Source organism: Podarcis filfolensis (assembly GCF_964270895.1).
Source record: "Podarcis filfolensis genome assembly, chromosome: 5".
Taxonomy (NCBI): Eukaryota; Metazoa; Chordata; class Lepidosauria; order Squamata; family Lacertidae; genus Podarcis; species Podarcis filfolensis.
Genome location: NC_139608.1, coordinates 78,569,312 through 78,594,460, shown reverse-complemented (window position 1 = coordinate 78,594,460; position 25,149 = coordinate 78,569,312). Strand labels below are relative to the sequence as shown.

Genomic DNA, 25,149 nt, shown 5'->3' with positions numbered 1-25,149 from the left:
AGATTAAGGCTTTCTGGGAGATGATCTATAATGAAATGAAAAAGGTATTTAAATATACCTTCCTGAAGAAACCAGAGGCCTTTCTCCTGGGCATAGTCGGCCAATTGGTGCCAAAGAAGGATAGAACTTTCTTTATGTACGCAACAACAGCAGCAAGAATACTTATTGCAAAGTATTGGAAGACACAAGAGTTACCCACCCTGGAAGAGTGGCAGATGAAAGTGATGGATTATATGGAATTGGCGGAAATGACAGGCAGAATCCGAGACCTGGGAGAAGAGTTGGTGGAAGAAGACTCTAAGAAATTTAAAGACTATCTTCAGAAACACTGTAAAATTAATGAATGTTAAAATGATGTTGGATTGAAAATAAGTGGCATTAGCAACAAAGTTAATAAGAATATGCAAAAATGAATTGATAAATGGATGAAAATATAGAGTTATAATATGTTAAGATATAGAGTTAAGATAAACGAAAGAGGGTAAGGATTTGCTGATTTGATTATTTAAATGGGAACACAAAAAGGGGAGGTGTGAGGAGGTCAAGGAAACAAGTTAATGAGTTTAAAGTTACAAAAAACGGGTTTGTTTTTAATTCTTTTTTATCTATTTATTTTTGTATTTTGTATTTTGTATTTTTATTCTTTTTTCTTTTTTATGTATTTTTCTATGCCTTCTTTTTTGTATATTTTTCTTTCTATGTGACTTTTTTCTATTTTGTAAACTTATGTTTTTGTAAAATCTCAATAAATATCTTTTTTAAAAAAAAGAGATATCAACATTTTAAAAAATAAGGTGTCCATGGCTTAGCTTTTGAAAAACAGGGTCTGCTGTGCTTAGCTAATTGGAAACCACTGTATTAGAAGCTTTTCCCCTCTAAGGTCAATTGCAGCACAGGGGTGTTTTTTGTCAGGATCACAGCTGAGAAGGGAAGGGTTTAACTTCCCCTCTCCTTACATTGTAGCCCTGGTGAGAATCGTCTCTACTCAGTGGAGTATTGCATAAACAACAGCAATAATACCTGACTGTGAACCACACAATGAAAGTAACATTGGTTTGAACCTTCCTGGTTCTCACTGGTGGGGGGGGGGTAAGGAAACACATAGTTTATCAGGATATGGGGGAACTGTCCTCAACATTATGGCGACAGAAGTGGGGATTTAATGGGCAGCTTCTGTTTTTGGCTGCAGTCACACTGTTCACACTGAGACTTTAATTGGGCTCTGTTTGACCCCTATGCAAGGTTACAGAAATGCTTTTCCAAGGATAGGATTTTTTTTTAAAAAAATAGGAAAACTCTGAGCAAATAAGAAGAGAGAGAGGTGACACCATGTAAGTAAACTACTGAAGTCACTAGTATGAATTTTGTTGTCCTTAAAAGTTCAGTCAACATGGGGGGAAAAAACAACCTTCGGGTTCTTCATATATTTTTTTTAAAGAAATCCTCAGTGCTGCAGTCCAGAAACATTGCTTTAATATTAACACAACAAATGAATGAGATGGAAAATTAAAAGAGATTACGCTTCCTGCTCGGCATGTTTTCATTTTAATAGTTTGCAGTTTAACAATTACAAACAAGCCTTTCATTATTAAAATTGGTGTTTGTTAATCAGGCTTAAGTTCTGTTTCATAATTAATTCTGCAAAGAACTTGATGGATCTGGTTATTAAAAATATGACAAAGCAAAGCACAAATGAATTTTGGACTTTAAAATTATCCTTCTTTAGCACACTTGATAGTTGACGTTCATTAGCATAAATGATTATATTGCCAGAAAATGGGTGAATTGTAAAATGTAAAAATAATGCAACTTGACACCCACTCACCCGCTATCTTTTTCCTCACCCTTATATTCAATAATGAAGGCATTTCCTGTTGGCTCGTTTGAAGTTCATGTGATGTATCTGATCAGATTTTGACTACCAGTTGCATATGGAGCGTAACATGTGGGAAATTATTGGACACACCTATAGAGAAGGAAGCCCAGGATGGTCACAGAGTGGAAAGGAACTGGAACAGTCTTGGCTCCCAGACAACTGCCTCATAGTATCCTCTTCCTTCTTCCTTACATATTCCTCTATCACTCTGTGGGAGGGTGGCAAATCTGTAGCTCCCTGGTTGTTGGACTTCAACTTCAATCAACCCCCAGGAGCATAGCCAATGATCAGGAATGATAGGAGCTGTAGTCCTACCACATCTGGAGGGCCTCCATTTCTCAGTCTGTTCTGTGCTCTCCGGGAGCATAGCCTGTTGTAGAATAGGAAACTATAAACGGACCAAGTCAATCTTTATCATTTTGAGTGTGCACCAAAGAAAAGGATGGGCGTACATAACTTCTGGAATGCCAGGCAAAGCCTTGGCTGAATATGGTTCCAGTTCTCCAGGAATGGCAAACAGGCATGGAAGCTAAAGTTCTAGCAGAAAAATCAGGCATGGGAGGAGTGCCAGTCAGTCAAGACTGACCTGGTGCAATCCTTATGCCTACATGACATAGATGTGTAATGCATAAATGGCCTGGATTTACCCCAAAACTTGTTAAGCAGCTAGTCAAGTAATGAAGGGTTGGGATCTCATTCTGTGGATACTTTGGCATGAAAACTCTCTGGTTAATTGACTTTTTGATGCAAAAAAAATGGCAAATGTAGTGGCAACTGCTGACAGGCAGTGGCAATAAGGGCAGAGGGCCTTCTCAGTAGTGGCGCCCACCCTGTTGAATGCCCTCCCATCAGATGTCAAAGAAATAAACAACTATCTGACTTTTAGAAGGCATGTGAAGGCAACTCTATTTAGGGAAGTTTTTAATGTTTGATGTTTTATCGTGTTTTTAATATTCTGTTGGAAGACACCCAGCATGGCTGGGGAGACCCAGCCAGATGGGTGGGGTATGTATAAATAAATAATAATAATAATAATAATAATAATAATAATAATAATAATTATATTCCAGGTGGGGTGGAGTCTCTGCTCAAATGTGTTTTGAGTCAGATGTGCCTCAGTGTGGAAAAATATATATGCCCCGATGCAGTGCTTTTTTCTAAAAAAAAATGTATAGGGGTACTTCATTTTCCTACTCATATTGAAATACTGCAACTCAATGAGGCCAAACTTAGATTCACAAAATGTTTAGGGGTATACGTACCCCTGTGTCTCACCAGAAAAAAAAGCACTGCCCCGATGACATCTATATGACATAAGTCTAAACTGAACTCTCACTTGGCACATTTTCTCTGCCCCCCACATAGCATCAAGCTATGAAGAAAAACAGTGATCCAAAGGTGTTAGGAACATTGGCAATCAATGCAACTAAGCATTCATTTCATTCTGTTTCTCAGTCCTTAGATTCCCCCCCCCCCATATAATTTAATTCATGAAGTCTTTATGCAGCATTCATAAAAGTGCAAAGTCGTTAAAATATTTACCTCGTTCTTTTCAGCTAAATTCTGCATGGTAGGTGGTTGCTTATCAGAGAGGAGGAAAGCCCCATTGTGCAAACAAAAGTCCTTGCACAGGGCTTCTCCTGACCAGGCACGGTAGGTGAATCCTGCCCTATGTTTCTTTGGTTACATCTTAATTTGAGTGTTCTTTTATTGAAAACAATAAAAGTCATTTTAAAAGAAAGTTTAAAATACTGCAGGAGGGAGAGTGAGGTTTGGAATCTTTCTCCCCCTACTCCCCCTTCTGATCAGTGGGATTTAGCTTTCATTTTTTATCCATCCTGCCTTCTCAGTACACACCCCATTGGACTGTAACACAAACATTCAGAGTCACACTCTTAACGATATGAATTCTGAGCTCTAGTTTCCATGTCTCTTGTGCCAACAAGTCATTTTTTCAGCATCCAAACTTCCATAAGAGCCAGAGCCAGACTTTGGTTCGTAATATGCTACTGTGGTGTGCAAATTATACAATTTACTGGGGGGGGGGGAGCAAAGAAAGATCTGGTATGTTCTATGATAGTATTTGCTAGATTCACCATTAGCCAGCAGTGGAAGAATGCACTGGGCCAAAGACATTTTATTCAAACTGGCATGGCTTTATTACATATGTAAACAATACACAAATGCAGAGAGAAATCCCTTAATGATATAACTTATTGCGTGGACAGGCGGAGTCCCCAGATCCCGCGCGGTCCCCCCGTCATGTGGAATAACGACTCAAGACAACGTGCTATGGGATTAAATTGGCCACAACTTTATTAAATTTCAAATGTGGGTAGACCTTGGCTCAGGCATTGGGCATTCTCCCTCCCCAGTCCCCAGCCGGGGACCTAGGGAGCATCAGGGTTATCCAGTGTGTGTGGGGGGGATGGGCCGGCTCTGGAGAACATATGTTCAAGCAGAGATAGCCGCCCCCGTAACGCCGCCGCCGCAGGGGAGAGCAATGACGACCTTTCGGCGTACGGTCAAAGCCTCCCTTCATAAAAACCCCTTTAACGGGGAACCCTGGTATCGCCGCCGCAAAGAGGAAGATGGACAAAAGGATTCCGCCCAAGGCCTGATACCGCCAAAGTTGTGACGTTTTGCTACGGGAAAGGCGAAACCTGCCAATGCAGGGAAATTCCTTTCCGGCCCTTTAACAGCGACCTTAACGTAGCAGCGCCCGCATACCTGTGGAGAAAAGTTAACCTGCAAAACCTGTGAAGAAAAATTAACCTGTAAAATAAGACATTAACTGAGGGTGGGTAGGGTGGGAGAAGCTCTGGAGCCAAGTGAGGATTCCCAGGTAAGATCCTCCCTCTATTGTGTGGGCAGGTAATCCCTCCCCTACCTGGCCTGGTCTCCTTGGCAACGCTTCCCCCAGGTTGGATTGGACGACTGACTGAGGTAGGCGGAGACCTCCAGGCATCCCACCTGAGGGAAGGCAAAGCCAAGCCTATGCTGTTGGAGCCGCTCCAGATCTAGGGGCTGCACGCGTCCACGCAAAGGGCGCCCCCCGTTTTAAGCGGGGAGCGGTCATTTTAGAACAAACTGTAAATCTTCATTTCTTTCTTGGATTCACAACCTTCTGTTTGTCCTTCTGATTGTCTTCAAGCTGGAGTACTTTCACAAAAGGTCAAATTGTGGAGTGGAAAATAGATCTGACTCATGTGTGGGTAATTAGGAAAAAAAATTGGCTGAGCACCTAGATTCAAAACATGGGGCTTTGTGTTCTTTTCAGTGGGTGAGAACCCCCAGCAGAGTTTAAAACACTCTCAGAATTAACCAACAGCACAATGTTGGCACATAGGTTGTTAAGCCCTTTTGCATATCTCATTTATTCCATCTGAAAACGCTTGCACCTTCTCTCTATCCCTCTAGCAATGAACAGACCACACACTATTAAGTAAGTTTAAACTGTTTTAATTACTAAATCCAAAGGTCTGGTTCATGTATTATTGCATGCAGCAGCAAGGAGAACACAGGTGGATTATTCTTCGGTGCAAGATACATCATGCAACTTGGAGCAAGTTCTAAATGGGAACCATTTAGAATTGAGATCCAGTGAGCTTGCCTCTCTTCATCTAGACAGCCAGACCTTGGGCTTTGTTTCAGAACCATCCCAGAATTACAGAGCCCTGTGAACTAGCTTTTAAACATCAATACTGACACCATCAATCTAAGCAATATTAATGTTAATTAATATATTATAATGTGTTGTTTTTAATATATGTTTTTAAAGAGTGGCTTGAGGTGCTTGTAATGATATCATCCTTCATTCCTTTATCCTTCTAATTCTCCCTTCTTTTCTGCATATACCATAAGAGCACACAGATGATATTTGTTATCCAGTGTATTTTATTTCAACACATATGAAGAGATTTATATTATGATTTTCCATTAGAAACATAGAGAATATATGGGTGGGTGGGTGTTTATTATGTATTATTATTTCACAGTGATCTATAAATATGTTTTGTGTGTCATATATTATGAATAGTTGAGTTTTTCCATACATAATGATGGTTTATTTAATATAAAAAATTTATGAGAGGTTTTATGGTATTATTCTTGTATATAATTATCTGCATAATGGTTTTCTTACATATTAATTACATATTTCAGTGCCCACAAGGAAGGTTATCATTAATGGAAACAATGTCATTTTATTGTTTCACAAGAACAATTAATTATTTGATTTTTTAAAAATACATATTTCAACATCACTCTGAGTTTTGGCTCTTTTGCTGTCCCCTTTTCCCTTCCACTGCACTTGCTATTTAGTTTATCCGAACTGAGGTTTAGATTAGTAATCATCCAGCCCGTTACTGACTCAGGGCATACATACAGAATAGGTGTGACAGATAAACAGAACAGATCTGTAAAGAAGTAGAACATTTGAGTTTTGATTTCTTTTTTCATCTTTGCTAATTTAGTTCTAGTTTTTCAGTGTTCTCTGTGGGGATAATCACAACCTCTTTCAAGTTGGCTCTCTGGTGCTTTCAAATAGCAACTGCTATCTCCTCAAAGACTCACGTTCCTTTGCTCAGACATAGCCCAGCACACAGAGATGACTTTACTGGCAGAACACAAACACAAGAACACTCTCCCCTCCTGTCAGGATGCTGTCAGCGGCTCCCAGCTGGTTGCCGAGGAAAGTATAAAGACAAGGAAAATTTCTTGCCATCCTTTTTTATTTCAACATTAAAGAGAGAGGCTATAGAACCCAGCCTCTTGGATAATGGCATTGTCCTGAGTGAATCTCCACCCCCCGTCTTTCCCACTTCCTCATTTGTCATCATCATCATCATCATCTCCTCTATGGGTACTGTCTTTGAGCTCTTTGCTCTGCTACTTTTAAGGCTCACCAGGTTCTGGGAGATGGAGGGTCTGGAATGCTTTCTAAAGACACCGCGTCAGCTAGCTGCCCTTCCGGTCCTGCCTCCTCCTCTCCCATTATTTCCCAACTTCCCCCCTCATCTGCCTCTGAGCTGTGACCTTCCTCAAACCCCTGTTGTAAAGCTATACTGTCATCTTCTTCTTCGTCCTCCCTGGAAGGGTCAGGATGGGGTGGCGGTCTCCACGATTCCTCCTCTGCTCAGTCCCTAACACCTTCTGTGGTTTCCAACACCCTGGTATTTGGAAGCATTTCTGCCACTGATAGTCCTCTCCCCCATGTAGTTGCCCAGTCCTCTTTTAAAGCCATCCAAGATGGCAGCCATCACTGGCTCCTGTGGGAGTAGGTTCCATAGCTGACTATGCGCTGTGTGAAGAATACTTCCTTTTATCAGTCCTAAGAGATTTGGTGGCACATGAGCAGGTGAACAAGCCCAAGATGTTCTGCCTGTTGCATTGCCTGTTGCTGGCAATAATTGTTCTAGAATAGAGCTAGAAAATAAAATAGATATTCCTGCTTTCAGTTACCATATACATATACATGCATGGTCACCAATGTCAAAAAGAACAATAGCAGTTGCCAATGTAAAAAACAAAACAAAAAACTGCTTTGGGTGACTGGGGGAACCACCAAATTAACAACAGAAAATAAATTCCTATAAAATTTCACTGGGAATCCTGGACAAATGCTCACAACAAACAAACGGAGCAGTATTCAACTAAGTTTTATTCAGAGTACACCCACTGAAATTAATGGCCCTAATATAATCATGTTCATTAATTTAAATGTGCCTCCTCTGAGCAAAACTTAGTTGAATATCACCCATAGTTGTGCATACTTTTTACAGAGAAGCTGCCCCAAACCACCAACAAATTGCAGAGCCCACCTTTCTCTGTGGACTGAACAGTGTTTTCCAGTGCTACCCTGGTACAACAATGTGGAACAAAGTCATGATGAATCTTCATGATTTTTCCATGGGGATTGTTCCCTTGACGCATGCAGAACTGTGGCGTGAATTGGTTAGTTCTAAACGGGCAACCCAGGACTGTTAACAAGGGACACCTTTCCAGACCTGTGGGAAAAAATCATCCCTCACTTGTTGGCTAGTTCATCTCTCCTTCAGGCGGGCAGCATTGGCACAAGGTCACAAGGTCATGAACTCTCCTTCAGACAAATAGTAACAGCATGACGTCACAACCACCAGTCTTCTCCTATAGACAAGTACTATCATCAAGAAGTATCAGCTTGAGGCAAAGGTGCCATTTTCTAAAAAAACATTGAGGGGACCTGACACAATGATGTCTTGATGTCACTCTGTGCCTGGCTCCACGTTCGCCCTGAACAATCGGGGCCCAGCCCCCCTAAAAACAACATTGAGTGCCCCACAGGGCTTGAGGACACAGTAGCCAGTCTCTCACAGACAGGTAGCACCAGCATCATCACAATGTCCAGCCTCTCTTCAAACAGGCAGCATCACCATGAGGTCACAATAGCAGTTTCTCTTATGGGCAGGTGACATCAGCCTGAGGTCACAATGTCCAGCCTCTCTTACAGGCAGGTAGCATCTCCCTCTTTCAGGGAGACTGCATCAGTATGAGGTCATACTTGGCAGTCTTTTTTATGCTCAAGTAGCAAGTCTCTCTTACAGGCAAGGAAGAGGGCAGGAGTTGGGCATCATCAGAGTACCGAAGACCCCTCACTCCAAATTGGCAGGTGAACTATCTTACTAGTTTTATGTAGATGTTAAATAGTATAAGGGACAAGACTTGCAGAACCTTGTTGCATCAATGCCATAGGGCTGAGAGAAGGGCATATAACACATGCCAGGAGTAGGACTTTTGAAAAAATGGTGTCCCCAAATCTCTTCACTCCAATTTTCTGCTCAGGAAGCCTACAAGGAAAGCTCTCAGTCACACACACACCACAGTAAACCTGAATTATAATTTTACATTTAACAGAAAAATAAATAATGTAAATGCATTTTGGTTTTTCAAAAGCACAGCATTACAAAATGAGCCTCACTACAAAAATATGCAAAACAGCACAAGGACAAGGTTGAATTATTGAAGGATGAGTAAAAAAGTAAAGGGGGGAAAAGAAGGCTTTGGTTTTTTTCTTTTTTCTTTTTTGTATAATATATTGTTTCACTAGGTTTCTATGTAATCCAGGAAACAGAGTATTCATTCACTTAATAGATCAATATCATATTTGTGTGTGTGTGTGTATTCTGAATATGATTAGTAAATACAGAACATACTTAAATATAGATAGGGTTACTAAAGCTGTAACTTTATAGTACCTATTGTTTTTCCTTTCCCAACTTTTTAAGAGTTTTCTTCTCCTTTCTTCTTTTTCCATATCCAAGCAGGAAATCCAGGGTTAAATAATAAAATCAAACAAACTATTAATGTTAGCAACAAACTGAAACCATATTTCTCCATGATTTTTTCATCTTTTTCATGATTTTTATTTTTAAATATTGTTAACAGCATTGTGCTCACTTTTTTTCCTTTCCCCCTTCTTTTCTTTTCTTTTCTTTTATGAATAAGTTAAAATTTTTATCGTTAAAAAGAGAAAGCTGCTATGCACCTGATTCAAGCCAGAAGTTCTGTTTTTGCTTCCCTTTTTGTTCTTTTGTTCGTTTTTATGTAAGTGGGTAAGCACTTTTTTCAGTTTAATGTTTTGCTTCTTCATTGTTCTCTTCTTCGTTTTCTTTCACATTCGTATTGTTACTAAGGTGGTTTTTTTTAATTATAAGCTTTATTTTTGCCCCATTTACTTTTTCCATTTCTTTTTTATTATTTTTACATTGATATGCTTTTAAAATTCTTCTTTTCTAATGGTGGGTTGGGATCCCACCTTACAGAACTCCAAAGGTATTCCACAGACAAGTGCTACTGAAAAGGTCCTAAACATTTGGGATTAGCAACCTCACCACTGAAAAGGAAGGGACCCAAAAGGGAAGATCTTAACAGATAGAAGGCAAACTCTGAGATACCTGAATGGATCCAAGTCCAGGTTAAGACCTTGGAGTGCCAGTACCTTGAACAGACTCCAGAAATGAATAGGAAATCTGTGGAGGACTTGTAACATCTAAGTAATATGGTACAATGTTTGGTAAAAGCAATTCAAATTCCCACACCTACGCTTGCAATGGCTGGCAGCTCTAAAAGGACTCCTGATTCTTCACAATCCACTACTTTCCTCCTTCAGCTACAGCAATTCATTGATCTTGCACCTGAGCTTCATCTGTGTCATTTGTTGCTGGTGTTCTTATGAAGGACTTTGAGCAAACACAGCTGCACACAACAATTTGTTTCGTATTGGCTTTATGATAAAAGCAGCAGCAAAGAATTGCATAGCTTGGTGGAACTGATCTCAGTTCCTTGCATCAAGTCAAACAGCTGGTCTACGTTTCCAGAGAAGTAGACGATGTCTCTCTCTTAGAACTAGACTGCACCACTTTAGAATGGAAGTGACTATTGCATTCATTTTTATCCTGTCCTTCACAAAGGTCAGGGTAGTCTACATGGTCCTCCTGCTCCCTACAACGACCCTAAACAGAGGGTTGGTTGATGGGTGTGATTGGCCCATGGTCTCCAAGTGAGCTTTATGGTGAAGTGGGAATTTGAACACAGAGCTTCCTGCTTCTAGTCCAGCACTCTAACCACTTTATAAAACTGGACCCCCCATATAAAAATAACTTCCTGAACATGGAAACTCCCCCCCCCAAAGGAGTGCCAGGGTAAGAACTAAACTAGAACACTTCTCCATGTAACTTTTCATGGCAAAGAGCTTTTGATTTGAGGATGATATACCTCACTATAGGTGGTATAGTTCCAGAAGGACTGTACTACACACGTTATGCATGAGTGTATTAGCCTAACTTTTTAATAATAATAATAATAATAATAATAATAATAATAATAATAATAATTTTTATTTATACCCCGCCCATCTGGCTGAGTTTCCCCAGCCACTTGGGTGGCTTCCAATCAAGTGTTAAAAACAATACAGCATTAAATATTAAAAACTTCCCTAAACAGAGCTGCCTTCAGATGTCTTTTAAAGAGAAGATAGCTGCTTATTTCCTTCACATCTGAAGGGAGGGCGTTCCACAGGGCAGGCGCCACCACTGAGCAGGCCCTCTGTCTGGTTCCCTGTAACCTCACTTCTCGCAATGAGGGAACCGCCAGAAGGCCCTCGGCACTGGATCTCAGTGTCCGGGCCGAACGATGGGGGTGGAGATGCTCCTTCACGTATACAGGACCGAGGCCATTTAGGGCTTTAAAGGTCACCACCAACACTTTGAATTGTGCTCGGAAACGTACTGGGAGCCAATAATAAGGCTAAGGGAAACTGTATGCAATCACATGCCATCAAAACATAAACTGATAACTTTTGGGGCTGCCCTAATTTGAGGGACTGAGAATGCCGTTCCACCTAGGGGTATGGAATTCTCCGTTTGAATTCCATTTGCTAAAGAAGTTGACAAAGGGAACTTGCATTGGAAAAATGTTCCATGGACATGGCTAGCTTCTCATGGGATCAGTGTACCAACTTGTTCCAGGTCACTTCGTGGGTCCCTGAGTGAGTGCCACTGAATCAAATCAAAGAGTGGAAAGCTGCCATCTGGATGAGTCTTTTGAAGAGGAAGCGCTGAAATCTGAAACACAAGATGTCTTTAAAAAACAAAGAAAGTGTTCTTGTTTTTAAAATGTCGCCATCCGAAAGCGAGAAATGAGACCAGAGTCATATTTTGTTTTCTCCCTGTGCTTACTAGCGGGGGGCAAGGGGAGCTCGGCTATAATGCATTAAGACTCTCAATGCTACATACTTACAATTTCAAAATGCATCCTGTGGGATTTTACAAGGGCAGGGGGAGATGAACGAGGATCTGTACACTCTTCAGGCCATGCTGAGAATTTTAGTGTTTCATTAGGTTCTGGTGAATGCTGTGAACTAACAGATCATCTGCCAGCACTTTGCACAAGGCAGCAGTTGCTGAGCTTAACTGATATGTATGAGCATGTTCCCCAGTGAAGTTGATGAATGGCCTTCAGTGATTGCAGTTCCATATAGTGAGGGATCCATGCATGCATTCTTGAGGCAGTTGCCATGCAACCATTCAGCATTCCCTTTGAATGGGCAAGATAGCCCCCGAGATGGAAGTGTGTAATTTCTGTTGTCTGTAAAAGTCTGCTCCTCCAACTAACAGCCCTGCCCGTTATCTTGGCTTAATCACCTAGGGCTGCATGAAGACTAATCTCCAATGCAGAGCTTATTCCTACCAGGATGTGAATATTTCATAGAGAAATGTTGATATCAGAAGGCATCAATATTCAATATGACTGGGTGGGAAGAGGCTGTGATAGTTTGCGATAAAGAAATTTCTAATTGCAAGAGAGGATTCTCATGTAGGTTTAAGCCAAGAGGGGCGAAAAAAGAAAAAAGGGAATAATAGCTTGGTGGAGCAGCACTGCTGAGAGAATAAATTATATTAACTCTAGAATCGCAATTGCTGTTGGTGGAAATATGGTGAGAGTGTATAATAACCTCTTGGAAGAAAAAGTTAACAGTTTAATTTTCTTCTATTCTGTAGGCTTAGCCAGTTGTGCAAACAAAGCAATTGTCTGTGGATCACATTTTACTAACAATGCTATTAGGGATTCTAGAGGAAATTTATTTTTCTGAACTCCAAAATAAATTGACCTCCTGGACAAATGTGCAGATGGGAATTTACATGTGAATGAATCGTTATAATTCATATTTTGCACTTCTCTGAATTTTGCAATGCAGTTCTCACTTAGGACAAGTATCAAAATGTGTTTAGAAATGCTTGTTTTGTGAGAAAATATGTTTTTTAAATGGTATTTTTTTATTAGGCTTCTTAACAAAAAAAAGTAGAGATTACTAAGGAAATGCTATGGAACAGACTTGAATGAAGAGATGTTCAGCTCACACATAGCATGAAACAGAGAAGGGGAGGGGTGTGCATTTATGTTTGTCTTAAGTGCTATCTTTTATTTGATTTATAAAAGGTATGAACTTCCCCAGTGTAGTTCCAGAACAAAGCAGGCTACTTCCCATTTCCACATCTAAAGCAATGCGGACAATTATAGATAGGGTGGGCTGCTAGCTTTGTGCACCTTTCAGGGTCTAGTACAGGTGAGGATTTTGGAAAGGCAGAAAAGGAGCAGGGCAAAAAATAAACAGAAGAAAGGAGTGGAAGCAAAGTATCCAGACATTTAAAGACTTTTTCAGTCTTGCCACCTAAGATTACACACACACACACATATAAAACACACACATATACACATACAACTAAAGATGCTGAAGACTCAATGCTGGACTTTCAACATGCAAAATGTGCTCAGGTTATGTATTAAATACATAGTTTGCATAAAACTATAGTTTTAAATGAAGAAAGAGGCAATGGACAAGTAGAGAAACAAAAATTATCATTTGCTCTAACACTGACTGAAATCCCGTGATTAACTATTTCTAGTTTTCTGTCTTTAACCTTTTGCAAACATAGTGACATCACATGGTTCCAGTCAATGTACCGAGGGTTTGAGTATCTGCACAACCATGAAGGACAGAAGTTCTGACTATTCCTATGCTAGATGACCACCGTTGATAGAACTTGTTATCCACTACAACAAAATAATCCAAGCAGACTCCTAAAAATATATTTGATGAAGGTTTGTAGAGCATCTGGTTTCAGTACAGAAGGTTCCCTGGCACCTCCATGTGGTTCTCGTGGGAGAGACTCCAAGCCGTTGCTAGTTAGTGTAGACAAAACTGAACTGGGTGGACTAATGATATATGACTTTCCTTAAGGCAACTTCCTGTGTTTCTAATAAGAGAATCACAATAAGCCTCATCAAAACAACTTAATCCTTATCTAAAATGTGAAAATGGACACATGAATCAGAGAATGAGAAGCCATTGGCAGTGTAATGATCTCAGGCAGGCAAGCAAGCTCCGATAAGAATTAACGAGTCTCTGGCAGTTTTATGGTACGTTTATTCTACAATTAATTACAGAGAGCGACTCCAAGACTGCTGCCCCTTAGCTATGAGTTGCTCACTCTGAGTGTCCACCCCCATCATGGCACGAAGGGCACCAAAGTCCAGTCCTTCCATTGCATTTTAACCCTTTCAGCTCTTCTGGTTTGGGGAGAAGGTGGGTGGAAACCCCCCCCCCCCCGCTCTCAAAAGAAGAGCCCTCAAGAAGCTGTTTCTCTCCTGGTTGCATAACAACCCACTCAATGCCGTCTATCTCTTCCCCTCCACTTGCCTGCAAGCTGTTCGAGTCTGAGAACTCTTGGTGTTTTGTCCGCATTCTTTCATCTCCAGAGTCAGACTCTGGCTCTCTCTGTACAGTGGTACCTCTGGTTAAGAACTTAATTTGTTTTGGAGGTCCGTTCTTAACCTGAAACTGTACTTAACCTGAAGAACCACTTTAGCTAATGGTGACTCCTGCTGCTGCCGCGCTGCTGCTGCGCGATTTATGTTCTCATCCTGAAGTTCTTAACCCGGGGTACTATTTCTGGGTTAGCAGAGTCTGTAACCTGAAACGTCTGTAACCCGAGGTACCACTGTACTGGCATTCCTTCGTCTTGAGAGTTTGACTCTTCCCCGGCATTTGATTCAGCCACATCCCTGACAGGCGGCTTATGTAAAACTGGGAAGCATTGTTCAATGCTTGATACACTGTGTGGCTTAGCTTGATACACCATGTGACTCAGGATATATCATAGGTGCCAACTCCTATGGGCTTCGGGGGCTTTGGTCCCCAATAAAATATTTGATTGGTCTGCCCCCCCCAAAGTTGATGGGCATTGCCATTCAAAGGGTGTGGGTGCACTACATCATGTGATCAATTAAGTGGGACAGGGCTTACCTAAGCCCCCCACCCCCAACAGTTTATTCAGGTTGGCACCCCTGAGATGGGTTCTGAAAGACGCAAACAATGGCACTGTGCTAACAAGAAGTGAAAGGTTGCTTGTATGAGAGCTCTTTCATCATCACACATTCATGTTTACTGAGTGCAAAAGTCTTTTTACATTAAGGAATTCCAGTTGTAGACTTGTTTTGCTGGGTATTATTGTTCATTTTTGCTAATTCAGTCTGAAGGTTGCTAATGCATGAGGAATTTATCAAATTAAATTAATAGGGTGTATCGTATCAACACTTCACAGAGCTTCTTGCATGCCAGTGATGGAAGAACTCGTGCAATGGGGGTGGGGAGAAACTGATGAGTGTTAGGCTCATAGAGATCCCTGATGAAGGGACAATCCATGCATATATGCACATGCACACACACCTACAAACCATAAGAAGAAGAAAACACACACTGCTTTTCATCCTTGTTGTTGCAGGTATGTTTGTTTGAGTGTGCTCTACATTTAAATTCGACAGCAAGAAGATTCAAATTGCACCAGTAAAGCAAAACAGCACAATTTATTCTGCTTCTAAGACTGAGGTGCTCCGAGAATTTGGAATCTTATGTAAACAAACAAATTTCAGGAGTACAATCGCATGGAAATGTGGTTTGTGCCAGCCAGTTGTTTTAAAGAGGCATGCAGTAACAGTCAATAAGGCAGGGTCAAAGAGACTGGCTGATCAAAACTATTTGTTTTGTTCTGGCCAGAGTGGCACTTGCTTCTGAGTAAACAGACATAAAAGCACCAGCCCTGGCTTCAAATGCTGGCTCATCCTCCTTGCATCCTCCAGGCCCAGTATACCTGAAGGAGCGTCTCCACCCCCATCGTTCTGCCTGGACACTGAGGTCCAGCTCCGAGGGCCTTCTGGTGGTTCCATCACTGTGAGAAGTGAGGTTACATGGAACCAAGCAGAGGGCCTTCTCGATAGTGGCACCCGCACTGTGGAACGCCCTCCAATCAGATGTCAAAGAGATCAACTATATGACATTTAGAAGACATGTGAAGGCAGCCCCATTTAGGGAAGTTTTTAATGACTGATGTTTTAATGTATTTTTAATCTTTTGTTGGAAGCCGCCCAGAGTGGCTGGGGATGTTAGTTTAAAGCAGAGTTCCGTGCACAGCAGAAGGATGAGGAGTACGTGCTGCATACTCTATATTGCTTTATTTAAAGTTCAAAGCGATTATATTACAGAAAGACATCTTGCCTCTGCCGGAGCAGAGAAATGCATCCTCTCTCCTCGACAGCTCGGAGAGAATCACCAAAGTGAAACTGCAAAGAACAGTGAAAAACAGGAAACCAGTGTACGTCACATCCAGTCTCCCTTTCCCGTGAGAAACTCCAACAGTACAGACTGTGGAATGTAAACACCTGTCTCGTGACAAACCCTTTCGCTGCACAGTGAAGGAAAGCAGAAACCAACATCCTCCCCCTTTCTGTGAACATCACTGGGCAGCGTGTTCGTACAATATCAGTACAAACCCAACTTTTGCACATAGGTACAGTGTTGATCCCTGGATACAATCTTGGACAATACATCAGCAGGAATTTCATTACCTGGCATATAGGACACCGTTACGAGTCCCTTCTGAATACATTCCCTAGCATGCTGCAACTTTAATTGCAAGTGCTTTGTGCTTTGCTTACAACCTTCAGACTTCAGCAAAGCTAAACATGCTTTGTTGTCCTGGTAAACCCGGATTGGACATTTGACAGGAATTTTCATATCTTTGCACAATTGTATTAACCATTCACAATCCTTAAGTGAATAAGACAGTGCATTCAGTTCGGCTTCACAAGAACTTAAGCTAACTGTTGTTTGCTTCTTGCATGACCAATCAAACAGACCCTGATTGTACATGTAGCAAACTCCAGACGTACTTTTCTTGTCTGTAGTGTCACTTCCAAAACTTGCATCTGCAAATATCTCAAGACCACCAGACTTTCGATTGTTAAATCTCAGTCTGTAATGCATAGTGCCTTTCAAATACCGCGCTATGCGTTTCAGAGCTTTCCAATCCTTGATACTAGGATTGTTGACTTGTCTGCTCAGCAAATTACAGCTAACAGCAATGTCTGGTCTTGAACATCTGGCAATGAAGTTTAGCTTGCCTAGCACACTTCTGTACAATGTAGTGTCAGAAAATGCTTCTTCAGTGTCATCTATCTGATAACCTGTTGTCATCGGTGTGTCTACAGGGTTAGCATCCATCAGATTTAGTTTGCTTAACACATCAGCAATTTTCCGTGACTGGTGTACTAGAATGTTACCATCTTGATCTCTCTCTATTTCCAGAGATAGGTAGTTGTTTACCTTACCAAGATCTTTCATGTCAAAGTGCTCTTTCAGTTGAGCTAGGGCGTTATTGTACATTGCGACATCTTTCCAAAAGAATAATAAATCATCAACATAAAACAAACAGTACAGTTTCTTCTGCCCCTCCTCTTTGACAAATACACATGGATCAGCTTTCCCTTGCTGAAAACCTAGAGAAAACAATACTTCAGTGAGTTTTGTGTGCCAACACCGTGCACTTTGTTTGAGACCATAAAGGGATTTCTTCAGAGCACAAACAAATCCCTGTTTTACCTGTACGCCATCAGGTGGAAGCATATAAAGTGATTCATCTAGAGATCCATACAGAAAAGCTGTATTAATATCATGGTGACTAATGTGTAGATTTTCCTCTGCAGCTAGCTTGAGCATAAGCCTTATGCTTTCATACCTCACTGTGGGTGAGTAGGTCTCGTGATAGTCTTCACCTGGTACCTGTGCAAAACCTCTGGCTACCAATCTGGCTTTGTGTCTGACTATCTTGCCATTTTGATCTGTCTTCGCTTTGAAGACCCATTTGCTTCCAAGCAGTTTCATTCCTGGAACTACTGGAACTAGCTCCCATGTTTTGTTCCTTTCTAAGGAATCAAGTTCAGCCTTCATGGCATTTAACCATGGCTCAGCTTCCTTTGAATCCAAACCCTGGATTTCTTGGAAACTAGAAGGTTCAAATACCTTCTTGGAGCTTTTAACAGCTGTTACTGCTATCGTAGCAAATTCATCAGCAAATCTCTTTGGAGGTCTGCCTTTTGTGGCTCTCTGTGACCTACGAATTAGCCTTAAGTCTTCAACACTCTCCTCTTCCTTCTTAGGAGAAAAACGACCTATTGTGAACAATGGTTCCTCCAATTCTTGATCAGAGCTTTCAGAGGGTCGCATAGAGGCTTTCGCACTCTTGAAATCCTCTGAATCACCCGATTCAGTTTCAGATTCAGACTCAGAACCTTCATCAGTGGGTGTGGGTTGTTGTGGCTGCTTTTGACTTTCCTCAGTCTCATCACCGTCATCAGGATAACATTGGAAAATTCCCACATTCTCCCCCCACTTTGCATTGTACTCAACACTTCTCGTGAGCTTAATTGCCTTAGAGTCAGTCATCATTATTCTATAAGACCCTTTCTGATAACCTAGAAAGATACCATGCAATCCACGCTTGTCTAACTTGGAATTTTGTGGTGAATGAACCCACATGTCAGAACCAAAAATTTTCATGTGTTTAATGTATGGCTTCTTGCCAAACATCTTCTCATAGGGGGTACAACCAATCGCTGAAGATAACCTGCGATTGTAACTGTAAACAAAACACGAGAGAGATTCGGCCCAATAACTCTCTGGAAGATTGCCATCATGCAGCAAGGTTTTTAACCCTTGAAGCAATGTCTGATTTGCCCTTTCCGCAAGTCCATTCTGCCATGGCGAGCGAGGACTAGACAAATCGTGTTGAATTCCTTTCTCAGTCAGAAAAGCTTCAAACTGCTGAGAAGTGAATTCTCCCCCGCGATCACTGAAAAGAGTCTTTATCTTCTTACCATGCACATTTTCCAACCAAGCACAGAATTCCTTGAACCTAGGAAAAGCCTCTGATTTCTGCTTGAGATTGTACACAAAAATATATCTGGAAAATGCATCAATGAGAACCATGAAGTACCTATTGCCACCCAAAGAGGGCGCTAGTGGTCCAACCAAATCTGCATGAACAATCTGGTATGGTTCCGTAGCTTGCCTACTAGACACCTTACCTTTCGCAGCCATTTTTACCTTGTTTGCTGCGCATGCTTTGCACTTCATGTGGTACCTGCAGGGTTTAATAGTCATACCTTCAACCAAGGCAGGCATTTTAGATACTGCCTCAAAATGCAAATGACCAAATTGTCTATGAAAATCATGAATACATTCTGCATGCAAACCTTTGTTAGAACCTGCAATGCAACAAGTGTCATCCTGCACAACATCATCATAATACAAAACAAACAAACGATCAACATATTCAGCATGCAATACATAATCATTTTTCTTTGTGATGATGCACTTCCTGTTCTTGAAGGAAACGTCAATGTTCCGCTCATTCAGCTGTCCAACGCTGAGCAGATTATGTTTGGCATCTGGCACGTAAAGCACATTCTGTATCGATAAGTCCAAACTGTGAAGAACAACAGTTCCGTAGCCTTTACTGGGAATTGTGTGGTCATCCGCCTGGTGAATCGCACCTTCCTGCGGTGTAAAAGACACAAACAGTCTCTTATCGTTGCACATGTGGTGGGTCGCCGCTGAATCAACAACGAAGAAAGATCTAGACGTCTTCTGGACCTCTGCAACCTTTGGAGTGAAGCGTGAAACCATAGCCTTGTGCTGCGTTGTCCTTGACACCGGACCTTTGCCTTTGCCTCGGCCTTTTCCGCGCGATGAGCTTTCGCTGCGCTGCTCTGTCTTGGCCCTGGGATATCTGCATTCCCTCTTCATATGGCCTAGACGTCCACACGAGTAGCATTTCACTGCCTTCAAAGCTTTGGCGCCATCTGGTGGTTCCACTGCACTATGGGACGACGTCTGTGAAGACTCCCCCTTGCCCATGCAGCTAGCACCCCGGCGATCTGCTTCATTTAAAATCACGGCAGTAACATAATCCACTGTTAGCTGAGCTGTTGGTTGCACAGCAATCTGGGTTGCAACAGACTCCCAACCTGAACCTAAAGATTGTAGTATCATGAAAGAATACACAGCCTCTGGAAAGTTGAGTCCTCTCTGTTGCAGCTCATGTCTCAGATTTTGCATCTCCATCAGATGTAAACGCACATCTCCACCTTCAGCAAGAGCCATATTATGCAGCTTGTTGAAGTAAAACATAGTGGATCCAGCTTCTGTCCTTAAGTGAGCCTCTCTCAAAGCGTCCCAAATTTCTCTGGCTGAGGTCTTATCACGCAACAGACAGAGCTCTTCCGGGGATACTATCAATGTAAGAGTTCCCCTTGCTTTGGAATCCTTAGCTGCCCATACATCTGTAACTGGAGCTGGGGGGTTGTCTGTAATCACCTCAAACAAACCCTCTTTCCGCAGAATTGCCTCTGCATACAAAACCCAGTCCGCGTAATTCTTCTTGTTGAGCTTTGGAATCCCACAAGCATCCTGAAGGGCCATCATGACTCTGGCATTAGCCTTCAGCGTCATATATGCTGCTTTAAATCTTGCTGCGTCACTGCTGCAGCTGCCTTATTCCAAAAGCGCACTTAAAAGTTACTTTCGATTTCCCCAGCATAGTAACTTGTGCCTGGGAGCCTTTTGCCTATTCCCAGCAAAACGGCTTTAAAGTTAAAAGTCCAGCCATAAGGCCATTAACTAGAAGCTGGCAGGCTGCCCGGAGCAGTAGCACATACCTCATCAATCATCTTGACACGCAGAGCAGATTCTGATCCGATCTGTCCCTCTGCATTCCGATCCCTTGCCGGCACTCCGATTCGACTTCTGGAGCCCATAACCACGTGTTAGTTTAAAGCAGAGTTCCGTGCACAGCAGAAGGATGAGGAGTACGTGCTGCATACTCTATATTGCTTTATTTAAAGTTCAAAGCGATTATATTACAGAAAGACATCTTGCCTCTGCCGGAGCAGAGAAATGCATCCTCTCTCCTCGACAGCTCGGAGAGAATCACCAAAGTGAAACTGCAAAGAACAGTGAAAAACAGGAAACCAGTGTACGTCACATCCAGTCTCCCTTTCCCGTGAGAAACTCCAACAGTACAGACTGTGGAATGTAAACACCTGTCTCGTGACAAACCCTTTCGCTGCACAGTGAAGGAAAGCAGAAACCAACAGGGGAAACCCAGCCAGATGGGTGGGGTAGAAATAAATTATTATTATTATTATTATTATTATTATTATTATTATTATTATTATTATTATTGCAGAACATGGCACCAAAAGACACACACCTCAATTTTCATCAGAGGAATGTTGGAGGTTGTACAACATATCTTAGCCCATTGTCATAGATGCGGCTGGAATTTTTTCTGGTAACTGTGGCAATGTATAGCTGACATATAAAATGGGAATACTTTTCTAAATATTTTGTTTCAACAAGCCTGTAGTTAATGTATTTTGCTTATCTGATCTGCATGGTCTGTGCTTATCAAGAGAGCTTGTAAAACGTAATTCAGTTATAGAGCCTGCTTCGAGCAATATAAATAGTCATCGTTTGTGGAATCGAAAAGTGAGCAGCAATAAGATACACATTCTTTGGGGACATATTGGATTCAGAAAGTGGAGATATTATCTTTCTTACACCTACTAAATATAAGAAGTAGGCTTTTAACAAAATGATCCAAAGGGGAGAGCAAAGGCAAGAGAGTTGCTAAATGGTAAAAACTCAATGTCTGCTAAGGAATGTTCCCTGCATAGTACTCTACCTTTTCACACTGCTTTATAATGTAGTTATGAAGAATGAAACTTGCAGAATTTCATGTGCAAATTTTGTGAGGCATGTGATGATTCAATTTTTCAAGAAGTGTTGGGTTGTAACACCTAGAGGAAATAACATCCAAAATGAAAAGACCTGGCAGGTAAAAATAAAAATAAACCAACAAACCATTAGGTGAAGCATTTGGGTGGGGTGGGGGAAAGATGGATTGCTAGCCATGAGACCAGAATAAGCTCTTTCTAAAAATAATGAAAGTCTGAGGCACAAAGAACAAAGATTCAGCTGGTAACGGATATGGATATGCCAAACCAGCACCTGATTTTGCAGATGCTTCTTTTGTGAGCACTGGAGTAAGGAGTGGGTGTGGTGGGAGCTGGACCAACATCTTCTGATGCTGCTAGCAATCTTCTCAGAAGGAGAGAGGGGTCCAACTGTAAGGCAATTGAGGGAGAACACTGGAGACATGGATATGCCTGAACTGTGGAACAATAAAAGAAACACAGGCATGGCTATGTACACCAAGACAGAGGGATGGGAGCAAGGAATGGAGGGAAACATAGCAAGCAAAGTAGAATGAACAGCCTCTCATAACTGAGGATGAAAGAGGAGACAAAGGTGAGAAAAGTGGTGTGTGAAAGTAAGAGTGGAGGACAGCATAAGGGTAGAGGCACCAAGGTCCGCCGAAGTCCACCGTCACTGCCAGGCCCAGTCTCTCAATATGGGGAACAGTGGGAACTTCAAAGAGACACAAAAGGAATTCCAAGGAAGAGTGGCAGCAGGAGGGAAACCAAAGGGAACAGATTTGTTCAGCAAAAGGCCAGGTGGACAGTACTACCTTACAGGGTTGGAACACATGAGGGCAGGCTATTCTGAATTTTTGAGGTTAGCTCCTCAAAAATTGGTGGGCCAAATAATATGACTACACAGAAACCTTATGCAGAGGGTTTTCCTATGATAAAAAGAGTTCCTACCTTGTGTGATGGGCTCACCAGGTATCTCTCCTCGAAACACAAGGGTTTTGAGGATGCTTGGGACTCATCAGGGGAGAAAGGTTTCACACCTTGCATATTTGATAGTTAGAACACTTGTTGATTTTCACCTTGCCATGGTTTTTGCAGTTCTTGAATTGACTTAATTGCATATTGTTCCCCATTCGTTGTTCCACTGATACAGCCTACAATATATCTTTGTACTTTCCCATTTGGTCCTCTTCGTGTTCTGCAGGCATTCATATTAATATCATTTAATTTGATATGCCTACCATTTCTCACATAGGCAAAATGAATGCCTACCATTTCTCACTTACCTAAACACACAGACATCCTTTCCATTGTATAGTAGGAAAAAAGGAAACAACAATGGCTAGAATTACTGCTTTCTCAATGATATGTAATTACAACTGTTGAGATACATTAGATTTAGATTAGTGGCTTGATGATTGATAAATGAATCCCTTGCCTATCATTAACTCAATCTGTCATGGTGAATCTATTTGTTTGTTTGTTTGTTTGTTTCAAATGATTACAAATCAATTCTTGCCAGAGGGGTGTGTGTGTGTGTGTGTGTGTGTGGAGAGAAACACCTGTCAACAACATTGGGTGAAAAGAATTCAACAGATGCCATAAATATTGGTCGGTCAATCTCATCTGGAGTTAACAGCAATGAAGTTGAGCGAGATGTTAATGAAGTCAATGGAAATGCAGTAGGCCAAGTCTTGAGGCAGACAACAGTGCTTTTAAAAAGAGAGAGATTAAAGTGGTTTATACATTGCCCTCATTTTGTTGGCTCTGGACAAACAGCTTGTATGAAGTTTAAACTTTTAACACAGGACCCTTATACTAGGTCACAGCATTGGTCCTTCTAGCCAATGGGAATTTTTTGGCTATTGTGGTGGTTGCTGTTTTTTACTCTATATTTTGGATTTAGTTAGGAACTAGTAGGTCAACAGAAGGTGTAGCCAGAACCAATGACAAGCAGAGTCAAAGCCAATGATGGGAGGAGCCAACAAATTTTAGTTTTGTCCACATCTTGGTCCCTTCTGACTTCTATAAGGGCAGCATTATGGTTAAGGAGGAGAAATCCATACTTAAGTCGGTCTTGAACCTATGTGAGTTTGTCAGGTGGAGGTTCAGCTCGTGCACTGCTATCTGCTAGAGTAGGCATAGGCAAATTTGGCCCTCCAGATGCTTTGGGACTACAATTCCCATCATCCATGACCACTGGTCCTGTTAGCTAGGGATCATGGGAGTCGTAGTCCCAAAACATCTGGAGGGCTGAGTTTGCCTAGGCCTGTGCTGGAGAAAGAGCAGGGAGATTGACCAGACCAGTGAGAAAAACTCTTACGAGAGCCCGTGTTTTGGAAATTAGAGTGTTGGACTGGAGACTGGGAGACGAGGGTCTAAATCCCCACCCACCTATGAAGCTCACTGGGTGACCTTGGGCCAGTTGCGTTCCTGCAGCCTAACCGACCTCACAGGGCTTTGGTGAGGATAAAATTGCGCTGCGCCGGGAAACATGTATGCCTTGTTGAGATCCTTGGAGGAAAGGTGGGGTATAAATGTGGTAAGAGATACCGTATTTTTCGCTCTATAAGACGCACATTTTCCCCTCCAAAAATTAAGGGGAAATGTGTGTGCGTCTTATGGAGCAAATGCAGGCTCTTTGGCTTCAGCAATAGCAACGCGAAGCCTCCAAAGTGCAGCGGGAGTGCTCCCACCGCACTCTGGAGGCTTCGCGTTGCTTTTGCTGAAGCCTGGCGAGCGAGAGGGGTCTGTATGCTTCAAAGATAGCCACCTGAAGCCTCCGGAGCACAGCGGGAGTTCCTGCTGCGCTCCAGAGGCTTCGGGTTCCTTTCGCTGAAGGATAGGTGCCTCTTCAGCTAAGGCGCAGTGCCTCTTCAGCTAAGTGGGAGGAGAAATGGAAGGGGCTCCGTTTCTCCTGCCGCTTCGCTGAAGGGGCGCTGGGCAGATAGGGGGAGAATTTTTTTTTCAGGCAGCTATCTGGAGAGCAAGAGGGGTCAGTGCGCACCGGCCCCTCTTGCTCTCCAGATAGCCTCGGGTTCCTTTCGCCTTCGGGTTCCTTTCACTGAAGCCAGGAGAGTCTTGCTCTCCAGGCTTCAGCGAAAGGAACCTGAGGCTATCTGGAGAGCGAGAGGGGTCGGTTCCTTGTTCTCCCCCTCTAAAACAAGGTGCGTCCTATGGTCCTAAAACAAGATGTGTGCTATAGAGTGAAAAATACGGTAAATAAAGATCAAGAAGTAGCAGCAGTAGGCCAGAGGTTGTCAGGAGATACAGTCAGATTCTTTTGAAGTCACCCAAGCTCACCCTGAGTAGCTTTTCAGCTTGATAATCTCTTCCTCCCTATGTTTTGTTTCATTTCACCTCTGTCTTGTTCTGCCTCCACCTCGCCAGCCGTTTGATCCAACATTTGTGACCTCAGGGCAATTTTCATCTTCAATTACTCTCTTTGCTATAACGTGAATATAATCCAAGTGATTTGTGGTGTTCAGGTCCATAGTGAAAAAGGCGTTACATGGAATTGCTCTTGTTACCATGGGAGTGAAAGGGTCCTGTTTTCAATGGTGATTCTACTTCTGGTCAGGATGCCAATTTGTCTCTTCCAAACAGTGTTATTTAAGCAGTTC

General features: G+C 42.1%; 1 long non-coding RNA gene across 2 annotated transcripts in view; it reads left to right on the top strand.

Moving 5' to 3' along the window:
- Positions 1 to 8,359: 8,359 nt before the first annotated feature.
- Positions 8,360 to 25,149, top strand: part of LOC310763025 — a 33,858-nt gene continuing 17,068 nt past the window's right edge. For both annotated transcript variants that reach the window (XR_014548391.1, XR_014548392.1), the window contains exon 1: positions 8,360 to 8,525. This is a non-coding gene — a long non-coding RNA (uncharacterized lncRNA). The remainder of the gene's footprint in view (positions 8,526 to 25,149) is intronic.